This window comes from Chlorocebus sabaeus, chromosome 10, assembly GCF_047675955.1.
Source record: "Chlorocebus sabaeus isolate Y175 chromosome 10, mChlSab1.0.hap1, whole genome shotgun sequence".
Lineage (NCBI taxonomy): Eukaryota > Metazoa > Chordata > Mammalia > Primates > Cercopithecidae > Chlorocebus > Chlorocebus sabaeus.
Window position 1 is genome coordinate 105163353 of NC_132913.1, and position 17277 is coordinate 105180629.

A 17277-nucleotide genomic window follows, 5' to 3' on the forward strand; every position below is an offset into this window, starting at 1 on the left:
TTGTGAGATAATAGAGACGATAATACAACCCCAAGGAGATGGATAGAGCCTAGAGGAGGGACTAAGGGTGTGCACTTAGCCATCACTACTCTACCTCTGCTGAGCTGTTCCATCTTGGACTAGTTACACAGTTTCCCTGGGCCTCAATGTCATCATCTGTAAAATGAGATTATTAAGAGTTGTACCCACTTGTGGGTACATAGCACCAAGCACATGCTCAGCCCTCAATGAATGGTGGTTGATGATGTCAAAAAGAATTCTGACTTTCAGGCTCTGTCTATGTTGCTCTGTCCTTCCACTCCTCCCCATCCCACACATCCAAAGTATATCTTGTAAGTGTGACCCTGGGTGTGCCTTGAAGGGTTTGGTTCTCTCTTTTTCCTATGCCCTCCTCCTGGAAAAGAGCAGACCTGCTGAGGCAACCAGCACTGAAACAGAGCTCGTGCCGACTCCCAACTGCTGGGGATACAAAGGGCTGCTAGGGAGACGGAGCAGGAAGCACAGCCCTGAAGGAGTGCACTGTCTCCCCAGCATCTGACAATGAGCTTCTCAGTGTGGAGCTCTGTGGGGCACAGTTGCCAACTGTCACTCACATCCACTGACACCACTGTCTATGCCATTTGTCAGCATGCAGGATGCCCTCATGTGGTTTGACCTGACTCTCTCAAGTCCTGGGGAACAAGGTTGCAGCCTTTACATGAAAACAACCAGCTGAATGCACAGTCTGGTCAGATTCACAGCTGGAGTTTGCATCAGTCACCTACCACCCTGCAAGGTTCTATTCTTCAATTTGACCAACTAACTTGTAACTGGGGACACAGCCCAAACATGGAACCAGGAAAGGTCAAGGTTACAAGCTACCTTCAAGATCATCTGATCCAATAACTTCATTGTCCTGGTGGGAAAAGCAAATCCCAGCAAGGGGACTTACCAGAGATCATGCAGTTGACCAGGGAGTGGCTCAAGGATCTAGGAGTAGCAGAGGCATCTTCGCCCTCCTCGCCTGGGAGAAAATAGAACCACAAAGAGCAGGAGGTGGGCTGGTGGCAGGGAGTGACACCGGTTACATTTCAGGGGCTTCGCAAGGGGTGGAATGAGCACTGGACTGAGGGTTAGAAGACCAGGGTCTCCCACGTGTCTCTGCCTTGAATCAGCTGGGCCCCCGTGAGTGGTCACTTCCCCTCTCTTTGGGTCTCAATTCTCTCTTACAAAATGGAGCATCCCATCCACCTCTCAGAATGGTTCAAGGAGCAGATGAAAATGTGTTTTGAAAATCCTAAGGCTCTACATATGTACAACCAAATTCTGCCCATCTACATAGCCACTTTTAGCGGTTGTCCCTGAGGCCTGGAAGCAGGCAGAGGGGAGAGTTAGGTAAGGTCTCTGAGCACATCCAAGGCTGGAGGGCTTCCCTCAGCAAAGGGGGCCCAAAGCACCAGGCTAAATCCATGTCATTCAAGCAGCGCTCAGGTTGTGTCTAAGCAGCTTTGATTTTAAAAGATTAGGAGGGCGGCAGGGTGGAAAGAAAAGTTGATGAGGCAGCAAAGTCCTGCCCGCAGTACCACACTGCCCTCTGCAGGGTGTCTGTGAGAAGGCACTTCAGCTGACCTAGGTCAGGTTAATTCCGACTGCCCAGGGTCACAGATCCATTCCTGTGCCTCCACGCACTGCAAGCCCTCTCCAGGTAGAAACAGGGATTTGCGGGGTGGGGCGGGGCTGCAACCACCCTTGGCAATCTGCTCTGTCTTCAAACAGCACAGGTCTTTCTCGGTGCCTGACCCGAATCTTCCTCTTGTCCTGACACCCACAACCTTCCAACCTGCCCTCCGAGGAGCCTGCCTTAGCGTCTCTTGCTTCTGACTCCAAAGCCAAGATTTAGAAAGTTCTAGAAAACAGAACAGCCCTGGCTTCTGCTCACCTCATTGTACCCTCTCTTCTCCCGAATAAGGTGGTGTCTCCACACCCTGGACATATTTTGGTCCTTGGAGAAAGCCCCCACACTGAAGGAGACATGTCCTGCCTGAATCAATGGACAAGCCAGCGTCCTGCAGGTCTGAGTGATGAACTGAAAAGTCTGTGACTTTCACAAACATAAGACTCAGTCTCCACAAATGATCTGGGACTGGGGGGACATCCAGGGCCCAGAGCCTGCCCCCACAGCAACAAGGAATGTCCTCCAAGGCCCTCGTGGCACCAGACCTTCCCCCTTCTCCATCCTCTCCCTGGCTGTGCAGTTCAGAGTGGGGCACTCTGCAGTTGGCTGACCAGCCTCCAGGCGTGGGCTCAGGCTGTGCTCCCTATGTGCCCTGTGCAGACCCGAGGAGCTGCTGCAGCCGGCCTGGCCATGTGACACGGGTGATTCACACATGCAGACGTCCAGACCAGCTTCTCTTTTCTTCCTCTCCCAGGCCATTACAAAAGGCACAGTCTCAGCACAGTGCTGCATTGTTCTCAGGGTCAGCAGAGGCTGGAAGCTGAGGGGAATTAGGAAGACAGGGAGCCGAGCATAGGGTGGTTTTCCATGCAGCGTATGCGCCTCGTGCAGGCCAAGCCCACTTCCTGTCTTGGCTCCAGCTCTGGAGCTCAAGTTTACATCTCCCTCCTTTAGAACCAACTTCGGTTTGGGTTGTTGGCTTCTTTAATTTTCCACTCTCTGCACGTGTGCATTTCTTTGAAAAATATACACGTGCTGTTTCTTTTTTCTTCTCCAACACACATCATTCTTTAGAGACTATAATATAAATTCGGAGTCCAGCAGCCTTTGTCTTTCAGGGCTTGCTTTATCCTTTGTCTTCCACTCTCTACCCTCAACAAGACACTAAGCACAGACAGGCAGGTGGATGTGATCAGAGGTACACGTGGGCAAGGCCAGGACTGGGGGGTGCAACATGGGTGAATGGAAGAGAGAGGCGGCTGGTCAGCAATGGTGGCAGGGGGTGGGGGATGAGGAAATTTGGTCAGGACTGGGGCAGTCAAGGATTTGGGAAGTTATTCCAATTTTCCTATTCTCTCATTATGAAAATCTTCGACTCTGGGTAGGTGAAAATAATTTCCTGATAAATAAACACTTGGAATCAGAAGGGCTTTTGGCAGGTTGGTGGTCCCATTCTGATCACTTGAGAGGTAGCCCTTCCTCTACAGCAGGCCCATGGCCAGCAAGACAATCTGTCCCATGGCTGAGCAGCTCAACTCATTAGAAAGAGCTTTAAGGCCGGGCGCAGTGGCTCACACCTGTAATCCCAGCACTTTGGGAGGCCGAGACGGGCGGATCATGAGGTCAGGAGATTGAGACCATCCTGGCTAACACGGTGAAACCCTGTCTCTACTAAAAATTAAAAAAAAAAAAATTAGCCGGGCGTGGTGGTGGTGTCTGTAGTCCCAGCTACACGGGAGGCTGAGGCAGGAGAAAGGCGTGAACCCAGGGGGCGGAGCTTGCAGTGAGCCGAGATCGCGGCACTGCACTCCAGCCTGGGCGACAGAGTGAGACTCCATCTCGAAAAAAAAAAAGAAAGAGCTTTGAATATCGGGTCAAAATCTGTCCCCCAAGTGGTAGGTTGTAAAAATGGCCACCCTTTTTTCACTCCATGGCCTTAACATGTGACTTTGCAGGACTGATCTATGACTTGCTTTGATCAAATGTAATTTCATGCCATTACTGAACTTAGACTTCAAGGGACCTCACATATTTCCGCTCTCTCACTCTGGACCCTGTCGCTGGCATGAGAACAAGATCAGTATAATGTGCTAGAGGATGAACTAACACATGGAGGAGAACTGTCATCCCAGCTTAGGCCTTCCTAAGCTTAGACCAGACAGCCCACAGCCAACGTGATAGCTGACTGCAGATGCATGTATGAACCCCAGCTGAGATCAACCAAGCCTGGCCCAGGTCAGCAGAACCACCCAGCTGAGCCCAGCCCAAATTGCTGGCTCTCAGAATTATAAGCTAAATAAATGTTGTTTGAAGTCAATAAGTTTTGTAGAGTTTTGTTATGCAGAAAACTAAACCAGTGCAGCCCATAATAGCCTTCTACAGCTATACAGAATAATCCCATGATTCCTTGTCCCTGAGGACAGCCCTTTAAATAGTGAAATACTTATCATTGCCTCTAAACACCAGAATGACTCTTGGGGAGGTCATGCTACTAGCTCCTGTTTTAGACGAAAATTACCCACCAAGACATCTTTTGCCATTTCTTTTTCACTTGCTGCCAAACTAGGAGCTGCAAACATCTTGCAGTTGCTGTCAGCATCCTTCTACAACATCTTACCCACTCATCAGGGCACTCTGACAGCCCCATACCCCAATAATCTGATCTTTCCAACACATTTTATTGAAAATTAAGAGAAATTCTAAGATTGAGATGAGGAGGGCATTAAAGTACAATGCAAGTAGTTAAGTCAATTAGACTTCTTGAAGCCACTTCTGAGCCAAATCTGCCAAAACTGCCAAAAAGCCTCCAAAATAAATGTCCATGGAAGGCTTCACATGGAGCCCCAGCTCCATGGGTCACAGCAGTTGAGGGTGGTCAGGGGCTGCTGCTTCCAGCATTGGCCATGTGAAGCCAGAGGCAAATGCATTGAACTTGGTCTTGGGGCTGATGGGGAAGGTCATCAACCCCACCACAGGAGACAGATCAGACCTATGGCAGCCTCCATTCAGAACCAGATGTGGAGGGAAGTGGTGTGGGAAATGGCTGCCATCTGTGGATTTTCTGGCTGAAGACGACTGCAAAGTTTGCCAGTTTCAAACAAGCCCTTGCAGCTTGGCTTCCTGTTTTTCGTTTGCGCTCCCCGTGTGTCACGGCACAATTATTCTGGGAGACGTGCTCAAAATGGACACGGTCTCCAATTTTCTTTCCCTAATAACAGTGCGGGAAATAGGGGTGAGGGAGGCAGTGAGAGAGGAAAAACCCCAAACCTCAGAAAAGGATGAAAACACTTCTAAACTCAATTTCAAAAATGAGAAAATCAAAATCACCAAATCGCAATACACAGCGCTTTACTCATTCAATCCAGTCCCCTTATGGCTGGGCGGGCTAGCGAAGAGAAGACACTTCATGGACATGAGGAGTGTGAGTTCTACTTTCATGGGATCAAGAATATTTTGAAATTTTCTTTCCTGAGAGCCTAAAAATCATCCGCTTGGGATGGCAACAAGGTCAAATGGCCGGTGGTAGGGTCCTGAAAAGATGCCCTCCACCAGCAATTATTTTTCAACCACATACATGGCCTTGGCCATGGCTCAAAGCAGAACAAAGAAAGGGCAACTCTCTTCCAGCTCTTTTTTTGTCTTCTACTGGACAAATTAATCAGCCCCAGTGCCCAAATCCATTCTTATTCATGGCCATGAAAGAAGTTGGAAGTCTAGAGTATGCATGTTTTAAAGGTCTTTGGAACTGTCTTGCTTTTGAATTTTAGACAAAAAGATTAGGATGTGTTTGTGTGTCTGTGCCTATGTATATGAGCCTGGATTTATCCAGGCTTTTATCTATGTGCCTGGGTACATACATTTGTGTTTCTGAGAGTGCCAGCTAGTGTGCAAGCACGGGTTTACATAAATAAATATATCTATAACATGTACACTTGGTACAAATGCCTGTGTGAGCTCATGAATGTGCACACTTGCTGGCCAGCATGTGCATAAAGTTGTGTCTGTGTGTGCATGCACATGAGTGTGTGAATGCCCCACATGTGTTGCACTAACCTGTCTGCAGTCTGTGTTCAAGGTAGGGTGGCATGAGTATGCATGCAAGTGCACACCTGCCTGTGAGAAGGTGTGTCTGTGTGTGCATGTGTCTGTCTGTGCAAGCAGGGCTCCTGGTCTGTCCCCATCTCCATCTTCACCTCCCCCTCCATGAGCCCACAGCAGCCTTTGTTTGCCTTCCTTTGGGATCTGCCAGCTAATGGCAGGAGTTCTTCTCCCAGGGAAACAACACTCCTCCCTGCTCATTTGTGTCTCATCAGAGGGCTAACTGGCCTGGAGGGGCTCCAGGCTCCAACCCGTAAATGGCAGCCCACGATGGCAATGGACGACTTTCTTAATTGCCCGTGATGCTTGCGGGTGCAGTGCAAACACAACGGTAGCTATTAGGCTGTGAGGCCTGAAGCAGGGTTACATTTTGCGCCTGTGTGAATTTAGTGTTCCTGGGAGTTGAGAGGCCAGAGTGGGTTGGAGCCACCGAGAGGCTGTTATTATGGCCTGGCATGAGTCTGCTGTTAGCTTCTTGAGACCCTGAGGCCATTTCACCACACTCCAGAATTGCAGCACCCCTTGAATTTCCAAACCAGGGACCCTGGGCAGCAATCCTCCACCCCACCACCACACACACACACACACACACACACACACATACACACACACACACACACACACACACACAGTCATGCTTCTTCTTTCTCTATTCTCTCTGTCTCTGATTTATTTTTCTGTCTCTTTCTCCCCACTCTGGTTTTTCTCTCTCTTCCACTCTTCCCCTCTATCCCTTTCTTGCTTCCTCCCTTCTCCTCTCTCTGCCACTCTCCTAGTTCATAAACTCACAGCAGCAGACCTAAAGCTGGACAGTGACCAGCATCACCTTCACCTGCCCAACCACCAGCAGCAGTCTTTCTTCTTCTGCAGCCCAACCCCAGCCCAGTCTTTCCCTTTGGTCTCCATCCAGCCCAGTCCTTCACAGTTCTGGGTCCTAACAAGAACATTTGTTATGTATACGTAACTCCAAGGCTCTGAGGAGGCTGGAGGGGTTTAGCAATGGGCTTTTTGTTTCTTTTTCCCCCTCTGTTTGCCCCTCATAAGTGCCCATGATAACCAGTGCTCAGTCTCTTGTTTTCTGCATTGGTGGCTTCAGCTTACATGGGGGAAACTGAAGATCCAAAGATAGAGGGAGTATTCTACATCAATACATCAAAGGAAAGGTGCCCAAACACAGGACTCCTCTATAGCTTAAGGCACAAAACTTCTCCTCCGTAGGCCCAGATTGGAAGAACATGGGTTTGAAGGTTCCAGCTGTGGCACTTGAAGGAATCTGGAGCAATGACAGAAGACTGTGTGATTTCCTCTTGAGAGGAGAAGTGGGCCAGGAAACAGTGGTAAGACACTGCTTTATAAATGGCTTAAAATATCCTCATTCAAATAGTTCTTCATAACATGTTGCTTGGCTCAATGTTTATGGGTGAATAAATGATGAGTGAGTAAACAAATGAGTGAATAAATGAATGACTAGAAGGCAATTACGTTCCCCTCCCTAGAGATTCCTAGGAATGAAAATCATACTAAATCTGGATGATCTCTCCTTAAAGTAAGGGAATGCATGAGGTGACATCAGCAGGGCTCTCTAACAGGAGGAAGTAGCAATCCTCCAGTAGGTTCCCTGCCCTGGCAGCACCCAAGTTCCTTTGTGTATTAAATGGTCTCCACTAATGATCTCAATTGATCTTCCCAACAATAAAGCATTGGAGATGAGGAAGCTGTCACATGATGAGGATGAAGGCATTTCCAACTCTTTCACAGTTTTCATCCAATGGCACAGCATCCTCTCTGGTCCTTCATCTCAGTCAGGGCCATGAGAGGCTCCCAGGTGACCCTGCACAGCCTACTCAGGTATAGTTGGAAGAGCATGGAACAGTAATGCAGATACTTAGTGCTTTTGTCCTTCTTATTTTGTCTACCTTGCCAGGTGTAGAGGCACTTTCTGACTGACTGGGGAGGAAATACGAAAGTTCAGCTCCTTTCCATCTAGTTGGGACAAACTCTGAGGCATAACGTGCATTCTATCACACCTCTGCAGGATCAAGGTAAAGTTTATCCTCTATGAGTTGGAAATTTCATGCTTGCTTGCCTTCTTCCCCTTCTCTTTCCTGCATGCCCCACTCCCTTTCAAGTTCTCCTAGGATCACTCTGTTTAAAAAATTACTTGTACACTAATACTCATCTCAAGATCTACTTCTGGAAAACTGATTTTAAATAACAGAGCACTCAGACTAAAATGCCTAGTAGAGTCTGTTGTGAGGAGGTATAGAAACCTCACACTCTATCCGTCTTAGTTTGTTTCATGCTTCTATAGCAATACCATACACTAGGTAATTTTATAATGAACGGAAATGTATTTAGCTTGTGGCTAAGTCCAAGGTCAAAGAGCCACATCTGATGAGGGCCTCCTTGCTACATGATAACATGATACAAGGCATCACATGTGTGCGAGAGACAGAGAGAAGGGAGCCAAACTCATCCTTTTTTAAGAAACCCGTTCCCAAGATAACAATCCATTCATGAGGGCCCTGCCTCTAATCACCTCTTAAAAGTCCCACCTATCAACACTGCTGCATTGGGGATTAGGTTTCCAGCACATGAACCCTGGTGAACACATTCAACTCACAGTGGCATCCAAAGACAGCAGCCGCTCCCAGTGGGAATGGCAGCCATACTGAAAGATAGCCAGATTTTTTTTAAATGTTTAACAGAATCCATGGTTTCACATATCTGTCCATTTTTAAGTGTGAAAAACATCTGAGATCTTTTTTAAAAAACTGTTCAAGCTGAGCAGAACACATCCACAGATGGGATTCATATTCTGACTACTAGATTTCAACCTCTGCATTGGTGGTTCAGATTCTAGTGAAGAAATGATTGGAGGTGACTTCAAACACCACCCAATCAAAAACTACCAAGCACTGAAAAGGGCAGAAACATGACCCATGGTGTCATGACAAATCAATTAACCAAAACCAACTTGAAACCTACACGGATATTAGAATTATCAGACAAAGAAATAGAAACAGTTATTATAATTGTATGCATGTATGTATATTCAAAAAGTTAAGTAGAAGATATTTTAAAAGATCCAAGTCAGACTTCTAAAGATGAAAACTAAAATGTCTGAGATGAAAAGTACACTGACTAGACCAAATGGGAGATCAGACATTGCAGGAGAAACTTGAAGACACAGCAATATGAACTAGCCATGAGGATACGTAAAGATACAAAGATATTATAGAAAAACTAACAGAGTATCACTGAGCTATGGGACAACTTCAAGCAACCAAATATATGTGTAACTGCAGTCATCAAATTTGAGATGCAAGGGAGAGCAGAAAAATTATTTGAAGAAATACTGGCTAAATTTTTTTCCAAGTTCAATGAAAACTATACACCCACAAATCCAGAAAACACAATGAATGCCAAGCAAAAGAATATGAGGAATATCACACCTCATAATCAAATTGCTCAAAACCAGTGATTAAGAGAAAATCTTAAAAACAGCAAAAGAAAGATTCATTATGAACAAAAGAGCCAAGGTAAAGACAGCAGATGTCTCATCTTAAAACAGTACGTGAGGAAAGGCTGTAGGGCAATATCTCTAATGTATTGAAAGAAAAAATATCAACTGGAATTCTATACCTAGTGAAAATATCTTCCCCCCAAAAAAAAGTGAAATAAAGAAGTTTTCAGGCATAAAAAACTGTAAGAATCTATCACCAGCAGACTCACATTAGAAGAAATGTTAAATAAAGTCCTTTGGGGAAAAAAAATTAAACAAGATGGAAATATGAATGAATGTGCACTAGGAATGAAGAACACCAGAAATAGTAGCTTACATTATATAAAAAAACTTACCTCAAAATGAATTGCAGATGTAAATGTAAAATATAAAACTACATACATAGAAAATATAGAAAAAAACCTTTGTGGTTTCTTAAGATTTCATACATACAATACCCAAAGTACAAGTGATAGTAGAACAAATTGATAAATTGGACTTCATCAAATGTAAAAATATCTACTCTTCAAAATCAGAATGAAAAGACAAGGCACAGACTAAGAGAAAATACTTACAAATCATATATCTGATAAAGGATTTGTATCCAGATTTATAAAGGGAACTCTCAAAATTCAATAAAGAAAATAAGCAACCCAATAAAGAAAACAGGAAAAATATTTAAACAGACACTTTCCCAAAGAAGACACATGGATAGCAAATAAGCACATGAAAAGATATTCAACCTCATCAGTCATTAGGGAAATGCAAATTAAAACCACAATGACATAGCACTAAATAATTATTAGCATAGCTAAAATGGAAAGGACTGACCACATCAAGTGGTGGTGAGGATGTGGAGGAACTGGAACACTGTTGGTGGGATTGTAAAATAGGACAAGCATTTTGGAAAGCAGTTTGGTAGTTATTTTAAAAGTCACATATACACCTACCATACGATTCAGCCATTCCATTCCTGGATGTTTACCCAAAAGAAAGAAAAGCATATGTTCCATACAATGACTTGACATGAATTTTTATAACAGCTTTATCTGTAATAGCCAAACACTTGAAATAACTCAAATGTCCTTTAACAGGTGAATGGGTAAGCAAATTATACTCATATAATGGAATACTACTCAGCAATCGAAAGGAATAAACTACTAATACATACTACAATCTGGATGAATTCCAGAATAAGTATGCTGAGTGAAAGAAGCCAGACTAAAGAACATACATCATATTATTATTCCATTTGTATAAAATTCTAGGAAATTCAAACTAACACATAGAGCGGTAAAGCAGTTCCATGGTTGCATGGGTGAGAGAAGCAAGAAAGAAAGGTTACAAAGTGCCACAGAGAAACTTTTTGGGATAATAACTATGTTCAACGTCTTGATTCCAGTGATGATTTCATGGGTATACACCTGTGTCAAAATTTACAAAACTGTACACTTTATATGTGTGCAGTTTGTTGTATACCAATTATACCTCAATAAAGCCATTTTAAAAACAGCCTTATTATACTTATTGGTCTGGCAGTCAATAATGATTTATTTAAAAAAAAAAAAAAAAAAAGAAAGAAAGAAAAAGAAATTGTCAAAAAAGGTGAAGTATTCTTAACCTGGACGTGGAAGCAAGGGAACCATAACCCACAGGTCAGCCCTACCGTGGCCCAGGGTTCATTCATTCCCTTTCCACATGCCTTCATAGGCCCTCCAGGTGACTGAACATTTACTGCAAGATCATTTAATTAATATCCATGAGAAAATGAGAATGTATGTGGATTTTCAGCAGCTTCATCAACTCTTTACTTTGTGTACTCTATATAAAAGTATGCCTTTTATCAAGGCATAATGCCTTACTTAAGCTTTTATTAAAAATACCTATCCTTTACAATAGAAGCATAAGTGTACAGTACATCAAATATGAGCCATAAGTAAGCCATTTGTTCTCACCTGCTGTGCATCATGATCTTACCAGTGTTTACTAATAACCCAACTATGAACGTGCAATATGCTTCTATTACACTGTCTTGGTCTCTGGGTAGAAACCCTCAAATGATGACTTCAGTGTCTAAATCATGACTCTGTATCCAATGGCTACCTCATTTATCTTCATTTATATTTTAAGCATTTTCCACTCATCGACATGTGTTTCTTATCTCCCAAGTATGTTCACAGCAGCCCTGTGGGAGTAAGTAGAGCAGACACATTGTCCCCTCCTTACAGACAAGAAAACCCAGGCAAAAAGCAGCAAATGGATCTGCCCGATATGACACAGCTAGTCCCCCAGATAAAATCACAGGCCTGATATGATACAGCTAGTCCCTCAGATGAAAATGCAGGCCCAATATAACAGAGCTAGCAGGCCCGATATGACACAGATTGTCCCCCAGATGAAAACCCAGGCCCAATATTACATAGCTAGCCCCCCAGATGAAAACTCAGGACCAATATGACACAGCTAGCCCCCCAGATGAAAACCCGGGCCCAGTACGACACAGCTAGCCCCCCAGATGAAAACTCAGGCCCAATATTACATAGCTAGCCCCTCAGAAGAAAACTCAGGCCCTATATTACATAGCTAGTCCCCCAGATGAAAACTCAGGCCCAATATAACAGAGCTAGCAGGCCCAATATGACACAGATTGTCCCCCAGATGAAAACCCAGGCCCAGTACGACACAGCTAGCCCCCCAGATGAAAACTCAGGCCCAATATGACACAGCTAGTCCCCCAGTGAAATCATAGGCCCAATATGACACAATTTGTCCCCCAGATGAAATCATGGGCCTGATATGACACAACTTGTCCCACAGATGAAAACTCAGGCCCGATATGACATAGCTTGTTCCCCAGATGAAATCGCAAGTCCACAGACATCTGTTGGAGGTGCAAGCTGACGGCCCTGTTGCGACATGTCCGACCACACAGCCCCCAGCAAGGGGAATGGAAAGAATCATGGTCTTCAACCAGTGCCTCACAGAGTCCATGACCTTCTGCAAGGTCAGCCATGAAAGCCCTAAGGTCAGAGCATCTCCAGTTCTATCAGCCACAGGGATGCCAACCCCCTGCCTATACTCACTCAGTTGGAAGGCACCCTGAACCTAATGGCCAAAGAGCCCAGAAGATTCCATGGATCTGGAAGCCAAGGTGAATGCCTTTGGTCCAACTGAGCTCTGTCCCTATGGTCAACAGGCAGTTTAAACAGGTCTCAGCCAGTGTCTGTGCCAGGAGCCCAAGGTCAGGAAACACTGCGTGCATTCTACATGCCATCAACACAAGACCCACTGCATGGGAATGGGGCTCAGAGACGGAGGCAAAGAGGGAGAATGGTGAGGGGCTGATCTCAAGCATGAGCCCTAGAACCTCACCCCCAGCTTTGCATTCCAGTATCTTGTTCCTACTGCAGGAAGGCCACAAGCCCAAGGGGTCAGTTAAAATGCCAAAGACCATCACATTAAGTGCCAGACTCTTATCTCCAAACAGCTTGAAAATAAACCAGCCAGACACCAGCAGGGATCTACAGCTCCAGAACTTAACATGCAGAAGTCACTCAGGAAGCTGGTGGAGTGCGGTGGCTAGCATCACAAACTGTGGTGTCAAACAAACCTGCTTTCACAGCCAGCTCTTCAGCTTCCCAACTATGCGACCTCAGGCAAATTACTTTCCCTCTCTCAGCCTCAGTTTCCTCATTTAGTGCATGGAGATGATGCATACCTCATTGGGTTGCCATGAAGATTAAATGAGTTTGTGTATGTCAAGGGCTTAGTAAAATGCAGGGTACACAGTAAGTGCTCATTAAATACAAGTTGTTATTGTTGTAGTTCTGATTGGAGAGAAAGGAAAGGGGAGGGGAGAGTCTGGCCTGGGGGGGGGTTGCTGGATGGATCCCCGTGCAGGAAGGGGATGCAATGAGTCCCCAGATGCCCTGAGGCAAAGAGAGTCAGGAAAGAGCAGGTAGATGCCAAAAGCAGACATAGGAGGCCACCAAGTCCTCTCCATCCTTCTTCTATTTTCCAATTATTGCTCTCATTTGACAGATGACAAAATTGGGACTCAGCTGGTCGCATGGCAGGACCCCACAGCAGCTCTGGTTTCATCACAGCCCCTGTTGCTATGGTCTCCACTCCACCCTTTGTCGGGATTGGATCCCTTCCTATCTGGAGATTCACTGGGGACAGGATGTGCCTTTCAACAACCCTCTTCCAGCTCAGCAAACAGCTGACCTGCTTGAGACCATTCCTGACCTCTGCTGCATGGCATCTGTGGTCATGTACTGGTGCCTGCACCACAAGACCCTGCGAAATGAAGCCCTGTCATACAGAGAGCCCTACAAAGCCCATCAGCCCGCCCTGCTGCCTGAGGCAGAAGCTCAGGGCACAGATCTTCGAGCCTTCATTCCGCAACTGTGTGTTGCAATACCTACCCAGACAGCTCTATGCTAAATAAGCACAAGGGGTGTGAGTGGAGAAAGGTGAGTGGAGATAAATCACCAGGCCCTACTTACCAGCAGAAAATAAGCCATCCAAGTCACAAGGTTGGCTGCAACAAATGTCTTAGAGGCAGAAGCACAGATAAAAGGTTCTAGGAGTTCCAAGAAGGGAACGGAGCCTTCCAGCTGGAGAGCAGGGAGCAGGCATTTGACCCAGGTGACATTTCTGTGCCCCAGACAGCCAAATCCACATGGATTTAGTTCCTGACTTTCCCCAGTGAGATGCACGAACAGGTGATGGAGCAGCTAGGAGCTTCCTCCCTGAAGGCCTGGGAGGGGAGTCAGCTGAAACGTGTGCCATCCTCCTTAAACCTACTGCATCGTCAGGCTCTGAGACTCCCCACTCTACCCTCCCCCACACCTGAGAACTCCCAACATAGTCTGGCTGGATTTCCCTGCAGAAAGGAGTCTCACTGAAGACCCACTGATGACTTTGGAGCCAGTCTGACTAGGAGAGGGCTTTGACCCCATGCAAGGTGCATGGAGGATCTGAGATCTCACCTCCTCTGCCCTCAAGTCTCCATGAGTCCTTGGACTCTGGGGGGCCTCTCTTATACCTCAGTCATTAAACAAGCATGAACTTGGCCCTCTACTCCCCAGCCCTGGCATAGGTGCTGCATATAGAGCATAGACCTGAATAGGAAGCTAAAATTACACCACTTCTTAAAACCTCTCCCTGAAGACCTCAGGCTTCTCGAGTCTTCTTTCTTTAATTCTTTCACTCCATTTATTGAACAGTTATTGAGCCCTACTCTCTGCTAGGCCTGTGGTCTCTCCCTCCTTTCAAAATTCACTTTCTTTGTAGTAGGGCTTCTCAAACCGAGGTGGGTTGACCCTCTGCTGCAGAAACATGAGGGGTTACAGAAGGGTTTCCAAGGCTACCTCACTCTCACTCCAAAGTGAATCAGAGCTCCACCAGTAAATATGGGTTCTTAGCCAATGCTTCAGGGACCTGATGAACATTTAAATCTGAGGAACACTGACTTAGAGCTGTTTTCTCTAGTTTTGTCCTGTGTTGTTGCTTCTCATTTCTGAACAACATACTTTTGACAATGCAACAGAATTTGATGTTTCTGCAGGGCAGGGCTAGGTCACATTCATCTTCTCTCCTAGGACACCCTTCTTAGTCTGTTCAAGCTGCTATAATAAATATCATAGACTGGGCAGCCCATAAGCAACAGAAATTTATTCTTCACAGTTCTGCAGGCTGGGAACTCCAAGATCAAGGAATCAGCAGTCTTAATACCATCCCCTTGGGGGGTTAGGATTTCCATATATGAATGGGGGATGCTCAGGAGAGCACCGTCAATGACTAATCAGAATGGATCCCATACATAAAGAGTGGTATTCCCAAATCCAGCTTGCTGGGTGTGGCCTCTGCAGTCACTTGGGGCCCTGAACTTACGAGTGTCTATATTTGGTTTGATACTATGCTATGCCATCCTGAAATTTGTACTAATTTTATCTCTGTGTTTGGAACTGGAATATAATGGGACATGGGAATGCATGTGATCAGAGTAGATAAGGGACCCCGTGTGCCTACCATTTCTTGCCAACCCATTGACATATAGCATTTGCAGTGCCTCATGAGTACAGAAATCTGGCGGACTCAGGATCCCGGGCAGTTCAGAAACATTCAAAGCAAGTATAAGGTAAGTGTATAATGTCTATGACTGAGTAATATTGGAGTCGTAGCTCCAAAAGTCTACATTTCCCATTCAAACCAACCCGCTTTGAAATGACTTTTAGAAACATAATCAATCAAGAGTCCCTATCATACCCTTTTCTTTCCTGTCTTGATTCCCTATATGAGCCAACCATTTATTTATGCTGAAAATGATAACATCGATGGAAAAACAAGATGGGACAATCCATAAATCTTTTTCCTTTCAGTCCTTTCTTACTCATCAGTAAACTGAAGGGAGAGAGAGTTGATAGGATGTGTGCATATCAAGAAGTGAAGGCCAGGCACTTTGGGAATCTGAGGCAGGTGGATCACTTGAGGTCACGAGTTCAAGACCAGCCTGGCCAATGTGGTGAAACCCTGTCTACTAAAAATACAAAAATTACCTGGGGATGGTGGTGCACGCCTGTAATCCCAGCTACTCCAGAGGCTGAGGCAGAAGAACCGCTTAAACTCGGGAGGCGGAGGCTGCAGTAAGCCGAGATTGTGCCCCTGTACTCCAGCCTGGGCAAGACAGTGAGACTCTGTCTCAAAAGAAAAAAAAAAGAAGTGGAATGACTAATCAGAATGGACTCCATACAAAAACAGTGGTACTCCCAAATCCAGCTTCCCGGGTGAGACCCTCCACAGTCACTTGGGGCCCTGAACTTACAAGGGTCTTATATTTGGTTTGATACTCTGCTTTGACCATCCTGAAATTTGTACTAATTTTAACTCTGTGTTTGGAACTGAAATCTAATGGTATATGGGAATGTACATGAGCAGGGGAGTAAGGGACCACGCGTGCATACCATTATGGTGAACAGTAGAGTTAGTTTTGTGAGTTTCCAATCATGTAGTCACGAATGAGCTATGAAATACAATTGTGTCATTTCAGTGATTCCACCAATTAAATACTATATTTGCAACAAAAACTGGCATTTTACAATATAAAGAATAGTAAAATTGAGGGTAATAATTTCATTTTTAAGTGTTTATTCACTTAGAACTACATTAAATAGCAACTTTAAAACACCATGAGGAACCATGAAAGAAAGGAAAGAACTTTATATTTTAAAACCTTTCATGGCATTTTTTTTCCTGCTGTTTGAAGAAGGGGGCTACATTTTTATCTTGTACTAGGGCCAGCAAATAATATAGCCAGCTCTGGTTATACCCATATAGGTACAGATAAATATCTATCTATGTAATATAGATGCTGTATTGCATCTGTAATATAGCAGATGAATACTGGATGACACTTATCTGGATAATAGTGGAAGAAATTTGCAGATGTCAGAGTTAGAAGCAGTAATATGCTGGGGCTGGCTCCTCCCATTCATACCAGCTCTCAGCAGCCAATGTGGTGCATCTCACCCAAGTCTGCATTCAGTGACATCACACTGTAGCTTGAAAATGGCCATAATGAAAGTATTCACATTGCAGAAATCAGTAGACGCCACTTTTTTTTTTTTTTTTTTTTTTAAGATGGAGTCTCACTCTTGTCACCCAGGCTGGAGTGCAGTGGCGTGATCTTGGCTCACTGCAACCTCCACCTGCCAGGTTCAAGCAATTCTCCTGCCTCAGCCTCCCAGGTAGCTGGGATTACAGGCACCCACCACCACACCCAGTTAATTTTTTTTTTTTTTTTTTTTTTTTTTTTTTTTTTTTTGTATTTTTAGTAGAGATGGGGTTTCACCTTGTTAGCCAGGCTGGTCTCGATCTCCTGATTTCAGGTGATCTGTCTGCCTCGGCCTCCCAAAGTGCTGGGATTACAGGTGTGAGCCACTGCACCCAGTCAGAGCTTTTTTATTCCAAAGAGCTGGTGTTAAACCTTTACCAGCATACAATTAATTGGTCAGAG

At 45.1% G+C, this 17277-nt stretch overlaps 1 long non-coding RNA gene across 2 annotated transcripts in view; it reads right to left on the minus strand.

Moving 5' to 3' along the window:
• Nucleotides 1–17277, minus strand: part of LOC103217842 (uncharacterized) — a 59351-nt gene that overhangs the window by 14757 nt on the left and 27317 nt on the right. The window contains exons 4-5 of one of the 2 annotated variants that reach the window (XR_012094315.1): nucleotides 15821–15958; nucleotides 932–1003 (exon numbers count right to left, since the gene is read on the minus strand). This is a non-coding gene — a long non-coding RNA (uncharacterized lncRNA). The remainder of the gene's footprint in view (nucleotides 1–931; nucleotides 1004–15820; nucleotides 15959–17277) is intronic. The other variant, XR_005241232.2, reaches the window with a different exon arrangement.